Here is an 18,695-nt window from a genome sequence, read left to right as displayed (position 1 = left end):
AGAGTGCCCAACCAAGGCACAGAATGGATAAGCCAGAAAGGAACAGTAGTGTGGAAAGATGCCCCTATTCCCTCCAGTCTCCTGCCATCCTTCTGTGTGACATGGCAGCCCCTGCCCCTAGCTGTCGATGCAAGGCAGACACTTACAGTGTTTGACTTTATAACACCACAGCCAAATCAAATGCACAGCCACTGCTTCCTCAGATGTCTATATTTCATTTAAACTGGGATAAAACAAAGAAACTGGAATATTGTCTCATCATGCATTCTAAATCAGCCAGGGTAGAAAATAATGGGGAGTTAATCAGATCACTGAAACTCTAATTCACTTGGTATTGATCAGGCAGATTCCTAATGGGACAGCAGACCAATTTCAAATTACAGTAAGCTGACTTATCCTGGAATACCAATGACCAGCTCCCGAGAGGAGCTGGGACAGACCATGGGCTCTCCTCTTGTTATGGCACATGCTTGACAGAATGCATCAATGTATAATATGATGTGGCATTTGGCTAATTAATGGGAGATTGATGAAAGGTGCAGTTTTGAAAGCAGAAGTCTCACTTGAATAAATGTGGGATGAAAGTCCCAGCAGGGATAAAGTACACAGAGCCTTAGAAACAATTATAAAAAAAAGGAAGATGGGAGCTAATGGAAGGTAATGCAATTAAACCAGGCTTTTCATTATATTAATCAGAGGCTTCATCACTGAAATCTAATATATGGTGCATTTAACTCTTCACTGGCTTTATTTATAATTTATTTAGAAAATGCTTTGAATTATGACCATGGTGTCACAGACACTCAGTTCTGAAGGGGAAGCCTGCAAGCAGAGGGAGCCAGGGAAGAGTCATCATTTACGTAGTGCTCTCAGGTCAGAAATCCTTCCTCAACAAACTGCTCTTGATTAAATCCTGCTGCAGTGACAGGATTAAAGGGCTGCACTTGTGGTAGTTTCTTCTGCTTGTTAGAGCTACTGAGGAAAAATGGCACCTCAGTTGCTCTTCAGAGCAAAGGATTGGGCCAGGTAGGGTTCCATACAGTGTTTTCCTGAAGATATCCATACAAAAGTTCATTGATCCTTACAGCTTCCCAACTTTTACCATGCAAGAGCCTATCTCTTGTCATGTGTTGCACAAGATCTGTGTCACCCTTTATATGACTGGCTGTACTTCCAGAGAAGAGTTTGCCCTTCCCATCCTCACAAAAAAAATCCCAAAACCCAAAACAAACAAAAAGCCCCCCACAAAACAAAAATACAAAAACAAAACAAAACCCCACAACCAAAAAAAAAAAACCAGGACAGAAGTAATCCAAGCTGGAACTGTGCCAGGCTTCTAACATAGAGGGTGATCTACAGACAGTGTGTATCCCCTTCTGGAATGGAATTTAGCTTGCTGTGCTCTGGGTGCAAAGCTGGAAGTGTTGATGTGGAAAACATAAGTTTACATGCATGTTTTTATATATACACACACATACAAACCACTTGAGATGTAGCAGCACAATGTCCTGTACTTCTTTGTGATGAACTTGATGGTTACAATTAATTTTCTTATTTTAATCCTATATTTTCATTTGTTTACAGTCACTCTAAACTGACAGAGTTTAAATATTTTATGGCTTGTGCTAAAACTGGTAGAATCAAAGGAAAAGAATTTAAGCTTCTCTAGAACTGAAGTATGCCTTTAACTAAAGGAAACCAAAACAAACACCCTTTTGGAGGGGCTACTGCACCCCTCCCTCTTCAAGATGTATGGTAACCTCATACGTGGTTGATGGGGCACAACAAGAATCTGCCTGGTTTTCCCTGACCCAGTTATAGGATGTGTTTCCAGCTCTTATTCCAAAATGAGTCCAAAAGTACTTATGACCAGTGTCAGGCAAGGCAGAACAGTTGTGTCTCAAATGTGCTTATTTTCTGGAGAATAAGAACCCAGAGAGGGTAGGGAGTTGGCCATAGTGAAGGGTACAATGACAGAGCTGGAAGAGAACTGAGATGCCTCAGAGAAAACCAGAGCTTCTCCACAGCCTTCCTATTCCCATCTGCTGCTTTGGCTAATACCCCTCTCCAACACCTCCTAATCCCATACCAACCTCCTATAACGAGGTGCTAATGAATTGCTAAAATCTGGTCCTTAAAGACACCATGAGTCTGGGATTATCTGGAATCCAATTGCCTGTGGTTTAGTTCTGAAAAACTAAGTGAGAGAGGAAGGCTGCTGTCGCAGCACCGACACAAAGGGCAGAGGTCCAGCTGTGCTGCAGCAGGTTTTCATGGAGGCACAGGCACAAGAGACTTGCCTACCCCGGGAATAGCTCTGATTGCTTTTGGCATCGTGTTTGATGCCAGGTTTCCCCAAGTAGAGGAACTGTGAGGCAAAACTAATGGGGCAGTTGTCCTCAGAGTAGTACGTCGTAATAAATCCATTTGTGGAATTACGATGCTGGCAAGTCATTAACAAACAGCAGCTTCCACTTAACCTAACACACAGCAAGACCTCATACCAAATTACCATCAACATACTTGTTGTTTACATAAATCCCTTCCTTCAGTGCATTTCCCATGTCTCTTTAAGCTATCCAGATAAAATCTTCCCTACAGTCCAATACCAGCAACCCACTGGCAGCTGCTGACTCCAAGGGCACAGCCCCAAAAAAACCAAAGATGGAAATGTCCACTTGATCCAACTTGACCTTCTCTTTGGTGATGCTGCTACCTGGCAACTACCCTGAGCAAGACATGGAAGACACTGCTCAGAACGCTTCAGGTGTGGGAAAGTAAATTGTCATAGTCCTAGAAGCTATTTTATAGGGCAAAATCCTTCAGCTCACAGAGGAAAAAAATAGAAGGAACGTAATTTCTGCACTCACATCCAGCCTAACATGAAAGATTCATACAGTTTTCCCCTGGGGTGAGATTTGACTCTGGCAAAAAAGGCTTTCACTCAGAATTCAGGGTTAGAAATTGCCATTTGAAAGAGGACGATAAAGTTCTTCACTTTTAATTACTCACTTTTTAAAAAAAGGTGTGTATGCATTTCCACTGTATTGTTCAAGATTTTTACTTTGTGTTTTCTCCTCTCCTTCCATCCCCTTTATTATTTGCTGAACTTCTCAAGTAATTTATGACTATACATAAAGGCATATGCATTTGGTGACAGTTTTCCCCTAAAATATTACAGATCTGCATTCAGAACTGCTCAGAAATAGACAAATACTTTCTACTTGCAGCCAGAGCACCAGGGTGAATGGAACTCTGCTAATGCTGACAATTTTCAAAATAACTGACCATTAATGAAACAAGTTTCCAAAAGCTCTGCTCCAAAGAGGTTGAGACACTTAATGTTGTTGAAGCCTCTTGCCTAGCTAAGTTTGGGGTAGAGAAACATCCAGCCACAGACACCAGGCTGTTTCTTTGCCTGGATTCTGACAACCAAATATGTGACAAGCTTTGCATACATACTCAAACACGAAAGCCAACACTAATGCATGTACAAGACAGGCATTCCCTTTGCAGTTGTTTTCTAACCTCATGGAGCTCTTCATGGAAAACTGGAATTATTTTAGAAGGAATGACAGCAAAACAGGAAATTGTTAACAATGTAATGCGGAACTTACTTTTGGAGTTCCATTTATTCCCTGCCAGCTCAGTACAGATTGCGCATCACCACTGGCTGTTTCACTACTTGGAGCAGACATTCACAAGCCCCAAAATACCTCTGATTTACCAGAGAGGATTCAAAAATAAAAATAGCAAGATATGCACACAGAAGGGCTGTCCTCTGGCTCTTTCATCTAGCTTTGTTATAAAGGAACAAATCCTGCCAAAACAAATATCTCCACCCACCCCCTAGCAGGAAAAGTAAGAAAAAAAAAATCTTTACTGAAGAGTGAACTTTTCCTACAGTAAGACTGACATTTTAGTCTGGAACTGATGGGCTACAAGAAAGATTGAAGAGAATGCCACTGCATTTAGAGTGTTTCATGGCATCCTCATAAACTTACCTGAGAATATTGATCTCTCTGCTCCAGGAAGCCCTGGTGGACATGTAGTGTTAGACTTCAGCTGATGCTGACTCTTTCTTGCAAAGCTACATATATCAGCTAGAAATTGTTATTGAGAGATGCTTTAGGAAGGTAGCGGTGTTTTCAAAACTACGTAACCACAGATAATATCTAGAATTTGACCCAGAACTGGTCAGCGCTGAAGAAGAAAAACACCAGACTACTGCAGTTGGCCATCTGCTGCTCATAATCATGACTAAAACCAACAAGGAACAAAGGGAATAAACATTTCAGTCTGGGAAACAACATGAGGGGCTTTTTCCCTTTGTCACAAACTAATCTGTGTAGAAAGGCAAGCATTTTAATGTTTTACAAAGCCATGCAAGTGCAGGATTTCCAAGTTGCCCCTGAATTAAAAAATAGATATTTTGCCTGCATGAAGCCTAGTGGTGTTTTATAGGAACAACCATCCGCAATAACTTGGATGGTCTCAAGTGACTCACAGATTAAATTTATCATAATGTGAACCAATAATATTCAAATTATTTATCTAAACTGGGGGAGGGGGAAGACATCAAGAAAACCTTCCCTTCCTTCCATCCTGCCCACCACACAGGGAGCAGGCATGAGACAATTACCAGATTTGGTCTTGCTACATCTCAGTGACTAGTTCACACACTGGTTTTGCAGGTACACAACACTGAAACCCTCTCTGCAGGAAGGAAGCAACTGCTCCCACAAGAGTCTTGAACACAATCAAAGGTCCTGGTTTATGCAGATTATACATACCAAACAAACCTTTAAGAAGACCTTCTACAAATGAGACATCAGAAGTCAAAAAGGAGTAGCAACAAGCTTCCAAAGGACATGCTTGGTTGGGAAAGGGGCTTGTTTTTGTGGAAAAGTTTATGTTTTATATTCTGTGATTCCATAGCTTTGGTGGCAGGAGATCTGTGGTAATGTTGTGTTATTTCTTGGGTACTTTGTGTGGCTCTCTGTGTTGTGACATATTGCATCCCTGAATTTGACCTGTTCCTTTCCACGTACCAAGCAGCCAGCTAGTTGATCCTGCTTTTATTTCATCCACTGTTTACATGCTACCTTACCAAAAGGTAAGACAACAAACTGGAACAACAAACTGACTTTGATTTCAAACCTCTCTAGGGTCTAGTCATGCTGCAGTGCGTGACCAATTTAAGAATTTTTAAAACAAATCCTATTATTTTATCTTAAGCAGTGTTTTGCATTTTCCCCTACCACATGACTGCAGAATATCTAAGATCTTACTATATCTAAGCTGCTTACCTGGAATTAGGGCAAGAGCAAAAGTCAGTGAAGTGCCACCTATCAGACAAAAAGAAAGAAAAGCCATGTCCATTTTCAAGAAATCTGTAACTTTACTTGAAATTTCTGAGCACCTAGCATCCCCCACCATCCCCTGCCTCATTTTATGTCAGTCTATGCTCATGCTTTCCATCATCTGTCTTCATCTTTCATCCTGATGCAACAAATATGTAACACTTGCAACTAAATACTTCAGTGGGACAGATTTCCAAGCTTGAACTTAACTACCCAAATTTATCTATGCCTCTTGGATCATTTTATGTAAACAGATGATGGAAGACATATGGCTTTCTCCCCACTCAGGCTGAACACAATGTACTGCGACAACAGAGTCCTGAGTGTGCCAGATGTACGTCAGCTCAAAAACACACAGATACATCAATTGCCACTGCCTCTCACTACCTACATCCAGCACACTCCCATCCAAGTATTGATTTCCAGAATTTCTCCAAGGAATGCCAAAAATAATAAACAAAAAATAAATCAAAAGCAAAAGCCTCTTTCCATTATGTATTAAATATCCTTCCATGAAGTTAGAACAAATAGGAGATGTATATAGAGTGCAATGGAGACATAAATCTAGTGTCGTAGTAATCGATTTCTGCCTTGTTCTTTTATTTCCAGTAAATAATGATCTTCAGATCTTTCATGGTGGAACTACTGTAAAGTCTGTTAAGGGAACACAGGCAGTGTTTCATCTTTGATATAACCAACAATAACCGCTCTAAAATCATTACACTCACTTATTTCCTGTAGCACACTGGTAACGACATTTAGCAAGATCAAAGGAAATTTACAGAGGGTATCCCCTCCACTAACCTCCATCTAATCATGTATATGATCAATAACACATTTTGTATTGTTCAGCAGTGTGCAGAAGGTACAGATTTCTGCACAAAATGATGTGGCCGTATGTTTCTAGCCACTCTTCATTATTCTAAAGAACACCACAAGCAGCAGTCATGCCTGGTTGCATCAATTATATTTAGAGATACTTCTTGTATGTAAATTAAAAGCAGAAGAAACTCCCCTAATCAGTCCTATTTTCACAAAAAGATGCACAATTGTTTGTTGTTAGTGCTGTGAAAAACCTTTGTGTCCTTTTCTGCATTCAGTCTGAAATAGGATTTTTGATTTGGTTTGTGATCAAATGAGGTTATCAAGTTATAAACCACAAATGAATTAATTAAACAGCAACCATGAGCTACTATTTACACCCTTCAAAAAAACACTAAAACTCCAACACAAAAAGAAGCAATCTCACAGTAGCAAAAAAGAGAAATTAAATTTACTTTGAAGTTGGTATTGTAACCACCACACTTTCCAATAGTTGATTAAATACACACATTTCTTGACTTTGCACCAAATGAGAGAAAAATGCCAACCTTAGACACCAAGTTAATACAGTGAAGTTAAAGGAAAAATCCTAAACTCTTTGCCTGTGATCTCATCAAACATCAGTCAGGATAGCTGCTCATCATTCTAGCCATGATAAAGATGAGGTGAATCCATCTCATTTAGCTTGACATGGCAATAAAAGAAATATTTCTATTTGAGTCAGGCCACTTCAATGCTCATTGTAGAGAACAAGGCAGGGCAAAGTTTGTAGGTGGGATAATATCCTACATTAGACTGATGCATTTGGAAGAAATACATTAAATTTTCATATGCTCATTCGTAACTCAGATTCCGGTCAGACAAGGAAAAAGGGCCTTCTCCCTATCACAGTTACTTTTCCCACTTAAATCTGTTGATTAAAGATATTATTTCAAGTTACAAAACCCAAAAAGTACTTGGGGCTTTACAGTGCCAGCATCCAACTCTGGATAGTGAATATTTAGCAGGACTTATCCTCTAAACAAAGACAACATAATATACTTGATATCTAATTTGCCAATATTCTACTACTGCCATGTTTCTTCATTCATTACAAAAACAAAATCTAAATTACTTTGTTTAAAAACTAATCAGCTCACACACCAGGGAGTCAGTGTTTTTATACACAGAAGTCTAGGTCCACTGACATGCAGCAGGCTGCTCCAGAGGTGCTGTTATCAGGTGCACGATCCATCCTCTGCTGCAACTACGGAAATAGTTGATATTTAGCAGATATACACAGAGCCAGCTTTGACCACTGTAGCAGGCCCAGGGCCTGCAAGGCCTCCATGGCGGTCAGAAGCCTGAGCTAGGAAATGCCGAGTCATCATGACTGGGCCTTAGCAGCCCCTCTCTTCCACCTTCAAATCTTTGCTTATCTCCCCGTAAGCCTATAGGTCACTTTCCCCTGACCCTTACTACTGGACAATTTCCAAAACCCCTGTAGGGTATATAAACCCCTACTTCTGCCTGGTTCGGCAGAACAGCTGTCACTGAGAACCTCTGCGGAAGACACCAATAAAGAATTCTTCGGAACCTCACACAGCTTTCTCCTCTCTCTCCTGGCATCTGCTGCGGCACCTAGCAAGCTAAAGAGCTGAAATCTCAAAGAGCTGATAATCACTAAGAGCTGATATCACTTGAGCTTGCTTACGTTGCCTGTGGTTAGCAGCTGCTTGGGAACTCGGACGCTGTGCTGAGCCCCACTGAGTTATCCTGGCCAAGGCAGCCCAGCGGGCACAGCCCGGCTGGAAGCCGCCCAACAGACCACAAAGCATGGAGCTGAGCTGTGACAGGCAAGAACCCACTTGAAGTGTCAGCTACTTTTTCTCATCTGTTTCATTTGATGTGCTATGACTTCGGTTCCGGTGCAATTTCTCAAAGCAGCTCAGTGGTTTTACACTTGTGCACTTCCACAGAAGAGGGGTTTGCCCTTTTCTTCAATTTCTTTGGCCAAGGCAGCAGCTGGGGCAGCACAAAGTGACGACTCTGGTGACAAGTCAATTTGTTCTTCCAAGTGCTTTTAAGTGTAAGAATAGCAACTGACACACAACCTGAGAAGCCATTGAGAGAAATTAGCTCCCTTCTATTAGGCCAGTATTGTAGTGATGGGACCCATTGAAAACCTTGGAATTCCACATTAGCTGATCTTTTCTTTTACCATAATTGTCACAAACAGAATTTTTTCATTGATTTTGGACTTTTCCTCTGAAACAAAGGAGTCCTCAAGGTGCTTAGCAATTCTGAGACAAAAGCATTTACACATTAAAACTTAAAGAGATTTTCCCAAGATCCAGTCTAAAACAGTTTATAAAGGTCATAAAAATTAACTTATCTTGCTAACTGAAGTTTTTTTAATGAACTACATCTTACAAAGGAATCACAGCCGGAAACCTTTAGGCCAGTATTATACTATATTTTCCTCCCATTAGCAAGGACAGCAAATATCTACACTTGGATTTTGCCACAGCAACTGGCTCTGATTCATCAGTCTTCGTGACTGAATATAAAAGCACAGAACTAGTTGGGTAGGTGTATTTTATGCTTGTTTCACTGAATAACCTTGCAGTTGTTTCCCACAAGAATTTAATAAGAAAACTGCTGAGGCAAAAATCATTACACTTAGCCTGAGCCAAGTTCTTTCTAAACTTTTAAAAGCAGGACACTGATTCAACATTAAAAAGATAACTTTAAAAAGCTGGAAGGACAATACTTGGTCTGCAAGAAAAAACTTGCTTACAGGGAGTGCAATTCAGTGGGCTGAAACACCACGTACGCTTGCCCAGATATAAGATCTATTAGATTTCACATAGTGAAGCTGATGGGGGGGATTTTAATTTTTTTCTTTTTCTCTGTTCAAGATTCCCACCTTAGAGTAAACTTATTAGAGATGAAATCCCTAAACTACATCATCATTCATATGAGAAAATTTGAAAGCAAGTCAGGCCTTACAAGGATGTTATTAAGGTTGTTCTTTGAAGCAAATTCTCCCCATTTGTATTAAGAATGAGATCCTTGGTATTTTATCATATTACATTACTAGGCAGAGTGGATAAAATGAGAGATTTTTCCGCATTACCTTTCAAAACTGAAATTTCTCTCCACTTTGATTAAAATAGATTGCCATGATCCATATTATTTACTATGTATTTGATACAGACAAGGGTCACCATTCACATCCTCCCTTCATCACAAAGATGACAACAGAAATCCAACATAGTCCTCACCTCCAAGCACACCACAAGCCCTTCCATCAAACTACATTCCTCCACTATGAAGTCTTTAATTCCTGTTGAGGAATGGTTCTCTCTCTGAGGCCAACAGTTGTTGGCCCTGACAAAAGGGTGCCACAGAAGTAGCAGATGCCAAATTCTTGCCTTTTGAAATGGTAGCAAAAATCCAGGAGAGAAGAGGGATATGAGGGAAGAATGGGAGCCTGGAAATGTACACAAATGACTGGTGTCTGGAAGAATTTCAAAGCATTTGATAAAATTGGTTTTCCAATATGACCATCCCTGTGGCTACATGCTCCCAGTAATCAGAGTAGCCATGTCCTTTGTACAAGTCAAAACTTCTACAGTGGTCATTACTGCACACAAGACTACCATTTGTGTTCAGGTACCACATTTATTAACTAGATAGCTCATTTAAACAAGCCTAAAGCAACTAAAGTTGTATTTGCTCTTAACTGGCTCTGTAAGCCATGCAATTGTAGATGTTGCACAATGATCTTTTTTATTAAGCAGAGAACCACACTTTTTGGAATAAAGTGTTTCACGGTGACTGCGTGATCTCAATGGGATCTAATTTAATTTTCTTTTTATGAAAGCATTGGTGTATTCTATTAGACCAGATTGTCCCAGTTTCAGCTGAGATAGAGATAATTTTCTTTCTAGTAGCTGTAGGTGTCTTTTGGATTTAGCAGGAGAATAATGTTGATAACACACTGATGTGTTGGCTCTGCTGAGCAGTGCTTGGCCCAAGGACTTTTCTGTTTCCCATGCTCAGCCAGCAAGGAAGGGCACAAGAAGCCAAGAGGGATCATGGCCAGAGCAGCTGATCTGAGGTGGCCAAAAGCTCTCCCACAGTGTCATGCCCAGTATAAAAACAGTGAAGAACTGGCTGAGAAGGGCTGATTGCTGCTCAGGGATGACAAACACAATTTACAAGTGACGCATCCTTCCTAGTTGTACAGCAATTAATTTTTTAATGAAATTTTGACAGGACATTTCCAGCATGCTCTACCTGGAAGGAACCTGTGGACAGATAGAAAATGTAAAAGATAAAATATTGGTCTTCATATAGAATGGCGGTCTATTTTTCTTTTTTCTACACCGAAAGTATTTTGGGGCCCCAAACTAAAATGCTGAGTCCCAATTAAGTGCGGCATGACACAAAGGCATCATCCAAAGGTGCTTAAGCCTAGGTAACAGATAAAATGTGACAAGGGTGTTATCTGCATATTTCACATACACTGGGGACTGTATGAACATACTTACATAGCAATTACATCTACAAGTCCTGGCATTTAAGATCTCAAACCTTTTCATATCATAAATCATCTATTAGTCCAAATATTACCCTATATCCTCATTTTATTCCTAATTGCTCAGGTCACATCCTTCTTGCAGATGCAACCTCTGCCAAATTCAGCAGCTATTTCAGTAAGCTAAGAACTCAAGGTTTAAAGGCTTGTAAAAAACCTAAAGATTAAGAGACTAAGCACGTGATATCACTCATTTGTTTGAGAATATCTAGTTAACTTTCCAAGTTCCATCACATAGATGATGACAATCAAAACAGCAAATTTGCAAGGCTCCAATTCAGCAAAGCACTTAGGCAGGTGTGGAACTTAAAATACACTTTTAAAAGCATTCCCATCCATCAAAACACTTAACTTGTACTTAATACAGGAAAATGAATAAGTCCTATTGACTTCCATAACATCAGTAAAGGATAATTAAATCAAAGTGAGCTGCTGTATCAAGGTCATACTGCAGAATCTCTGACCTTTCAGGATGTTTTCAGCACATTTCACAGTGAAAATGCTAACAGAAGGGAAATGTAGGTGGCTAACAGTGGTGGCACTGTTTAGACCTGCTTAGTAACTGCCTGGTGAAGGGCTTTGGAAACTGTTATTTGAATGTGTGACTGCCCATGTTGCAGCAGGGAAACATCATACATATTACACAATTAATATTATTGCACAAACTGGGAAAAAGTAAGGCAAAAAGCATAAAGTAATCTGGAAATTCTCTCTTTAGTGTATTATCAAGTCTAAAAAGCCTGTTTTAATTTCATAATTCTATGTATGTGCCATACTCTGGGCCTTATTTTCATCTCATTCAACTGTTAATGTCTTAGGCTTCTCAAGTTTTTATGCTTCTTTGAATAACAGTAATAACACATTTTACTTACTCATAACTCAGTTTATCAGTCCTTATTTCAAAGAAAATGGACTTTGAAGTCAGTGTTGTATAGGGTATATACAACCCTCGTAAGTGTCCTGCTCATTTTATCATAAAAGTAACTATTGTTTGAGCACCAAAAGCAGGTATGCTCCCAAATGCTCAACATTTGAAAGTACAGTTCCCAAAAGGAATTTAGAAATTCCTTAGGATCCTTCTAAGATATGTAGCTGACCATGAATATGCTTTTTCACTTGTGTGTTTAAGTTCATCTCTCCAAAAGAGCTCACCATCTTTCTGAGAGGACTCTCTCAGCAGCGCTGAGAACAGATTTCAGGCCTCCTAGTGAAATCTGGCCTCATGCTTCTTCTCTTACAGCATTACTCACAATCTGCTTTGTCAGCTCTTTCCAGAAGACAGAGCCTCAATACAATGGGCTCTAGCCAGCTCTCAGCTTTCAGATAAAAATGTGAGATCTGTATGAATAAAGAAGAAGGAGCCTATGACCAAAAATCTGATACCAGTCACAGAATAACAGCTTGAATGCTGTGAGTAATTCGGCACCATAATGAGGAAAGAAAAGATCATTCTAAACATGAGGGGTATCATGAGATATATACGGTTGGGTGGAGTTTAAGTGTCCAAGGTTTCCACAGCTAATTCTGACCCTTTTAGAGTTTAGCACCCAGACCTTATGTTAGTTTACAAGCCTGCAATTAGCTAGAGTCTAGTCCTTGTTTTATTAATCCATCTTTGATGGGTATTTGCCTTTTCTACCTTCAGAACCTCCGTCAGTTACCATAATCTGTCCAACATTTTAGGTCATAACTGCAGTGACATAAACCAGCTCTCTCAGCACCCACAGGAACATCCTATCCCATCTCTTCCTGGAAACTTGTCTACATCCAGTTAGCAGATTATTGTCCAATCCTCTACAGCAGGTAGTCACTTTCTCCCAAAACTAGTCCTGCATCCCAACCCTGCCGGTAAAGACAGCATCAGACACCTCAGCCCATTCTGCCACCTTTGTCATTTCAGCTGAGAGCACATGCTTTTCTTACTTTACTTTTTTCCTTTGCATCCCACATCAGTTTAAAATGCAACTGAATTTCCCCATTTCATCCATTTGGTTGGTCACCTTTCTGGTTTTACTGCACCCCAGGATCAAAGCTGATTGATCCTTGAAAACACTGTCCTTGAAGGTCAAATAGATTTCCCAAAAGTCATCTGTCCTACAGAACAGATTCCCATGGGCTCCTGCCAAGCAAATCCTTGGAAAATCAAAGCATACTCCCCAGCAATCAGAGCTTCATCCAGATGTTAACCTGCTTCACTCCCCTTTGGATGTGAAACTCTACCAATTCATGTCACTGCAACCAGCACAGCCATTGAGTACCAAATCCCCAAGCAGGTCTTGGTCACTGTTAAGAAGCAGGTTCAGCAGATGCCTTCCTTCGGTGAAGAGGAATTGGAGAATATTCAGGTTTGATTTCTGGGCAGTTTGTGACTGATCCAAGGAAGTTGTGTGTTTCGTGTTTGGAAACAAAAACCAGACTAAGCTAAAGATTAAGTTGCTAAGACTTAAATGCTTAATATTAAAATATAAAAAATATATTAGTAATTCAGTGTTAAGTTTTAATGGTGTTTTTTCCAATGGAGATGACATACAAATGTCAACTATTGAGAGACTTCTTTGATGAGCTAGAAACTCATCATCTCATCAACAAACTTCAGGCTCACAAAGCAATCAAAATGGCAGCAGAGTTTGCGATGAGCAATGTTTACACTTTATTGCACTAAACCAACAACCACAAAGAACTCAAGAACAGCTATCTGTAACAAATACATGGCAGTGCAGTACCCAACAGCTCCAAGAGAAAGCTCTGCAGGGGGATTTATGTAGTGTAAAACACAAATGCATTTGCATGTTCAAGCAGAATGTATTCATTGCTTTCTAGTCCCTTAACTTTGTTGACCTGGCCGAGGCCATGAATACTCACATGGAAGGCGACCTCTTTTCAAAAAGGGTACAAAACCTACTTAATCTTTTTCTTTCTGTTTGCATTTTTATTCCATGATCATCTTTGCTTTGCCTTGCTTAATTACTCCTCTATCGTGCTAGCCTTGCTGCTTATCTAAGAGAAAGCCAACACCCTCCACAATTCCATCTTAGCTCCTCACAGACAGTGTATAAATAGCACCGGTGTATACTGGTTTGCCCAAATACAAGAAGGTCAGAAAAAACATTTTCTTTTGAGATGAAAAAAAGGAAGCAAAACCTAAGAATTTTAATAACAGCCCTGACATGAGAGCAACATAATACCAGCCTGAATTACACTTGGTACCAGACTCTCATTGGAAGCCCTAGATTGCTTTGTTCCTGTCCCTGACATAATATTCAAGTCTGGGTTTATATTTGCACAGAATGGGGCTGTTCACTAGAGTCCATGCAAATCAAACACTTGATTTATGCATCATTCCACTGGAGGGTGTAACACTAAATTTAATTTTGTAAGAAAAGCCTGAAGTGCCTCTGCGCCTGGGGCTGACATTGTGAACTAGGGAGAAAGGTGCACAAGAATTCATTACTGTTTCCAATATGCGAAATGCAGCATTTGAATGAAACATTTGTCTCTTGTCAAAAGGGAGTAATGTCTGTTCTTTATAAAAAATATTTCTCCCCCCACTTTGATTTTTATCGCCAATTCAGCATATTGGAAACTGAGGTTACAAGTGTAGTTCAGACTGGCGATGATGGTGGGATGAATTACAGGATGAAATGAAGAGGCACTGGTTGAGTTGCAGTGCAGCTGCAGAGTGTAGATGTTGGCTAGTCTGAATGCTACCATGTAGCAGCATTTCATCAGAACAATTAAGAACAGTGCTGTTTTCCTGAGTTTATTCACTAATTTCAAAGAAAAGTCTTCCGCTGCCTCAATAGATCGTGTTTACTTACCTGCACCTCCTCCTCCTATTTAGTTCTGAAAACATCAGGAAAAAGTTTTCTAAACTTCATGTCAAGCCTCACTCAAGTAAATTTCTCAAACATTAAGGGGTTTCCACTCTGTCTCTCAGCCTACCTGAGGCAGCTTCAGTAGGAGGCTTCAGATGACCTCCAGCAATAACAAGGCTTTCCAGACAAACAGCCCTTTTAGCTACAGATTGTTAAGAACTGACTCTTCCTCCCTCCAAACCTTCCCACATTTCAGATCTGGATAAAACAATATATATTTGAAGAGCAAATTTGTAAAATTCTTCAAATATAAATTTGAAGAGCAAGGGTTGAAAGCAGGGCAAGAGGTAAGTTTGGTCCACATGAAAGTTCTTGCTACGTTACAGCACTCTTGGTGCCACTCCGATCAATGAGAGCAACAGTAATCCTTCCTTTTAATCCCATTTTTCCCTTGTCTTCCTCCTCTACCAAGCTTCCACAACCCAGCCATGAAAGCAGGAATTATACTGCTACCAGAAAACCTGAATTCTAGCACCCAGTATCATGACTTGTTAACTGTTCAAAAAGTGCACACAGTTTTGAAATGTTTTCTCTCCTTGAAAACAATTAAAGAAAAGGCTTTTGGATAATTTATTTCTGTGGTGAAACAATGTTTTACTTCAAAAGTCATTAATACTTAAAGAAGTTAACTAAAATGAAATATTTCAGGGTCACAGGCAATATTGAACACTTCCCTCCGTTCATTTTGAATTTGTTCTGTTTCACGAAGGGTATTTGTACTCTGAGGTCAGCCCCAGGGAATTTTCTGATTTCACAGCTCAGCTGACAAACTCAAGCTCCTACACCCACCCACACAGCACTATAGCCATGACACTGCTGCCCATTCTGTCCTACAAAATCTCACTCTCAAGGTCACTCCAGAGCATTCATGTCCCACGAGGCCAAGCTTCTGCATAAGTTGTTCAGCTTGCCAAACCTTGATAGACTCTTGATCTGAAATCTTGAAGCTATTTTCTTTGTTCAGCTAATGAACAGTATGGTGATGAATACACATAAGGCAAAATTGATCCACTTAATTCATCATTTGTACATATGTATGGATTTAAGCCCTTTTAAATGGATTCTGGGATTAAACACCTATACCACATTCACAAGCTGTTCAAAAATACCTAAGGGCATTGTGGTAAATTTTGTACTTTAACTTCTGAAATTAAAAGATTGACCCCATGTTTAGCATTTGCAACTTTTTTTAAAACAAGTTGCATTTTGTTTGCTTGTTAATTGCTGCCCATGCAGAGCTTTACTGCAGCTGTATGGCTTTGTCCTGGACAGCTACAGGGGATAGCTCCCTGAGAGCTGCACCCAACCTTGATGTAAGGAGAAGAGAAAGTAAAAAGGTAAAAATCAAATCCACAATTCTGAACCTTAGAAGTCAGGAAAGAATATATTAGCTACAAACGTAAGCCAAAATACTGATAAAGGAAGAGAGAAATGGCAACACATGAGGTGCAAATTCAATTTCTAGCTCCATGTACCATTAATCCTGATGGTCTTTGCAATACTCTTCAATGTCATGTGTTCAAGTGTCTTTCCTCTACCAGTGGCCTTGATCAAAAATAGCAGTTTAAGTCCACTTTAGGCAAAAGAAGTCCTTATATTTTAGGAAATAGAATTCAAGAAGCAAGGCCATACCAAGTGCCTCAGTTATCTGCCTACTATTTAGGAGATACCATTTTTTATCAAACCACTACTCCCTGGTGATTTTGGACTTTTCCATTTGCCAAACTCAGATTATTTTTCCCCCTGTTAAACTGAAGAATTTAAACTTACAAAACCCAGCTTTCAGATTTGTGCTCTGATTCCTACAGCTCTGCAGAAACTGGCTGAAAACCAATGATTTCAGTCAGGTTTCAGACTGAGATGCATTATAGCATTTGCCTTCTATGACAGCAAAACATTATTTGACAATATTATAAAGGGCCAGGTCAGACAACAAGAAAACTCATTATTTTCAGCATTTGCTGCTGATAAAGTGTCTTTAACAGATCAGAAGTTGTCTTGTTTTTGTCACTTCAGTAAACTGTTTCACCCTGCTATTTTGAACCATTCTGAAGGCATTTTAAAACCATTTTTCCTCATAACCTTTAGCATAAACTTGCATAGTCATGCAAGGCAAAAGCTTGGACACCTGCCCCCTGCTCTAAGAATCCAAATAACTACTGCGTTAACAGCGGCTCAATATCAAACCTCACAGTTTTCTTCTCAACCAACACAGGATATTCAAGCATCTGGAGGAGATGCACATGACAGAGAAGCTGAACCTACAACCAGATGATTCCAGAGGTACAATTTGTATGTTCCACAAAGGCAACAGGCATGACTGCTGTCTGAAGCATGCTTAATGGAGGAAAACGTTTTGATTTTAAACAGCACGAGTGAAAAAATCCAACACAATTTTGGTAAATTGCTACTGGAGCTATTTTCTCCCATAGTATTATTTCTTCAGTTCCACATAGAAAGTTTGTACCCTGTGATCCAGACCTGTGTTTCTGTTCCCTGCTGAAAATTCTGTTCCCTGCTATGATTTGTTCTTTCTGCCAGGTTACCAAGAGGGTAAATGTGTTGGAGCCAAGAATCAGCCCCAACAGGTCCTGCTGACAACTCATTCCCTACTCAGGAATGAGCAGCTGCTCAGAAACAGCTTCTGAGATTTAATCTTTCCAGTGTTTCAGGCAATACCAAGTGCTGCCCTCACTTTTCACCATCCTGGTTTCTTCATAGTCTCAACATAATTTAAGTACATTTCAAGATTATTATGAAGGAAGTCCTCAGTCACTTCTTGAGCAGTTATTGAAAAAACAAATGAGCAGATCTTTTAGACCCCCTAGCCCACCATTTCAGAAGCATCCACCTCAATGCTGTTATTTGACAACCTTTCCACTGCTGGAATGGAAAGCCAGATCAACATCACATGATGACCATCTGACCTTTAATGCAAATACAGAATAGAGACTTGATAAGATTTCTTATCTCGAGTTTTATTTCTCTCCAGCAACAGACTAATACTATTCCTGAGATAATTTTATAATTGCATTAAGGAATAAAAGATATGTGTTTACTAACCTCAAGAGTGCCAGCCACATGCTTTTCCTTGTACCTTTTGCTTCAATGCCAAATTTCTATTATCCTTATCTTCTGATTTGTAGTGATTACTACCAGCTTCCCACTTTCTTCTATGTGGTGTCCATGTTTTTCTAACTGCTTTCAAGGTCCTTTTCTGAGCCAGACTATTTTCTCAATTAGGACAGTGGTCTTCTCACCCAGATTTCTGGGGAAGAAAGAGGTGACTATGCAGTAAAGGGCCATTGAGCTGTTTAAGAGTATAAGGTATTTTCCTCTCATGCCTTTCAAGTTTTCCATTTGACCATGGAGTTTAGACCCAGTGGGTTCAGGTACCCCTGACATTCCTTTACACACCTGTCAAGTTTTGTGCTACCCTTAGGTAAGAGCCAAAAGGAGCTGAAAGGAGAAATTCCCTCATTGTTGCAGTGGGCAATAGCACAAAGGAAAAGTCTCCTGGTTTCCAGCTGAAATCAGTTCACAGTTTATATCCATGGCTCTGTGCTGACAGTAGCCTCTCTTGCAGAAATTTACTCTCCTGATAGCTTTATAGGAAGCAATGATATCACCTCTGAATACTGCTAGGCTAAGTAACCCAAGCTCTTTCAGTTCTGGAATGACAGTCAGATCAGTCCTTTAATTATTTCCAGGTGCCTCTTTAGCATTTGAATAATTTCTTTACTCTATCTGAACAGACCTGTGCATCTGTGTGAGGTCTCCTCAATGCCTGTTACAATACCAGCACCTCACCCCTCTGCAGATTGACTAGATTGACCTTGGCTAGAGCAATACTTATTTTCCTACAGCCTACTTATTTTTCCTTGGTGAGCCCAGAGATAGCCTATCATTAATTCCTCCCTTTATCATTAGTCATCCACAAATATTTTCTTACCTTATTCTGCATGTATTTGATATACAAGGCATTAGACACATTTCCTGCTGTTGGAAAGACACCTATGGGTTTTTTATTCCAGTCTTCTGCTTTGTGAT

At 39.9% G+C, this 18,695-nt stretch overlaps 1 protein-coding gene and 1 long non-coding RNA gene across 3 annotated transcripts in view; one reads left to right on the top strand and one right to left on the bottom strand.

The window, feature by feature from the left end:
* Nucleotides 1-18,695, bottom strand: part of CDS1 (CDP-diacylglycerol synthase 1) — a 288,408-nt gene that overhangs the window by 222,887 nt on the left and 46,826 nt on the right. The window contains exons 1-2 of one of the 2 annotated variants that reach the window (XM_064416668.1): nt 7,329-7,444; nt 5,310-5,348 (exon numbers count right to left, since the gene is read on the bottom strand). The exons of the other annotated variant lie outside the window; for it this stretch is intronic. The gene's annotated coding sequence lies outside the window, so the exon portion shown is untranslated. Of the gene's footprint in view, nt 1-5,309; nt 5,349-7,328; nt 7,445-18,695 lie in introns of those variants that run through there. 2 annotated transcript variants of the gene reach the window in all.
* Nucleotides 7,814-17,652, top strand: LOC135298769 (uncharacterized). Its single transcript, XR_010360792.1, has 3 exons — nt 7,814-8,752; nt 15,058-15,123; nt 16,861-17,652. It is a non-coding gene; the product is annotated as an uncharacterized LOC135298769 (long non-coding RNA).

The sequence above is a fragment of the Passer domesticus genome, chromosome 4 (genome assembly GCF_036417665.1).
Source record: "Passer domesticus isolate bPasDom1 chromosome 4, bPasDom1.hap1, whole genome shotgun sequence".
In the NCBI taxonomy this organism is placed as follows: Eukaryota; Metazoa; Chordata; class Aves; order Passeriformes; family Passeridae; genus Passer; species Passer domesticus.
The sequence above is the reverse complement of the archived record's forward strand: the minus strand, read 5'-3'. Positions and strand labels throughout refer to the sequence as shown.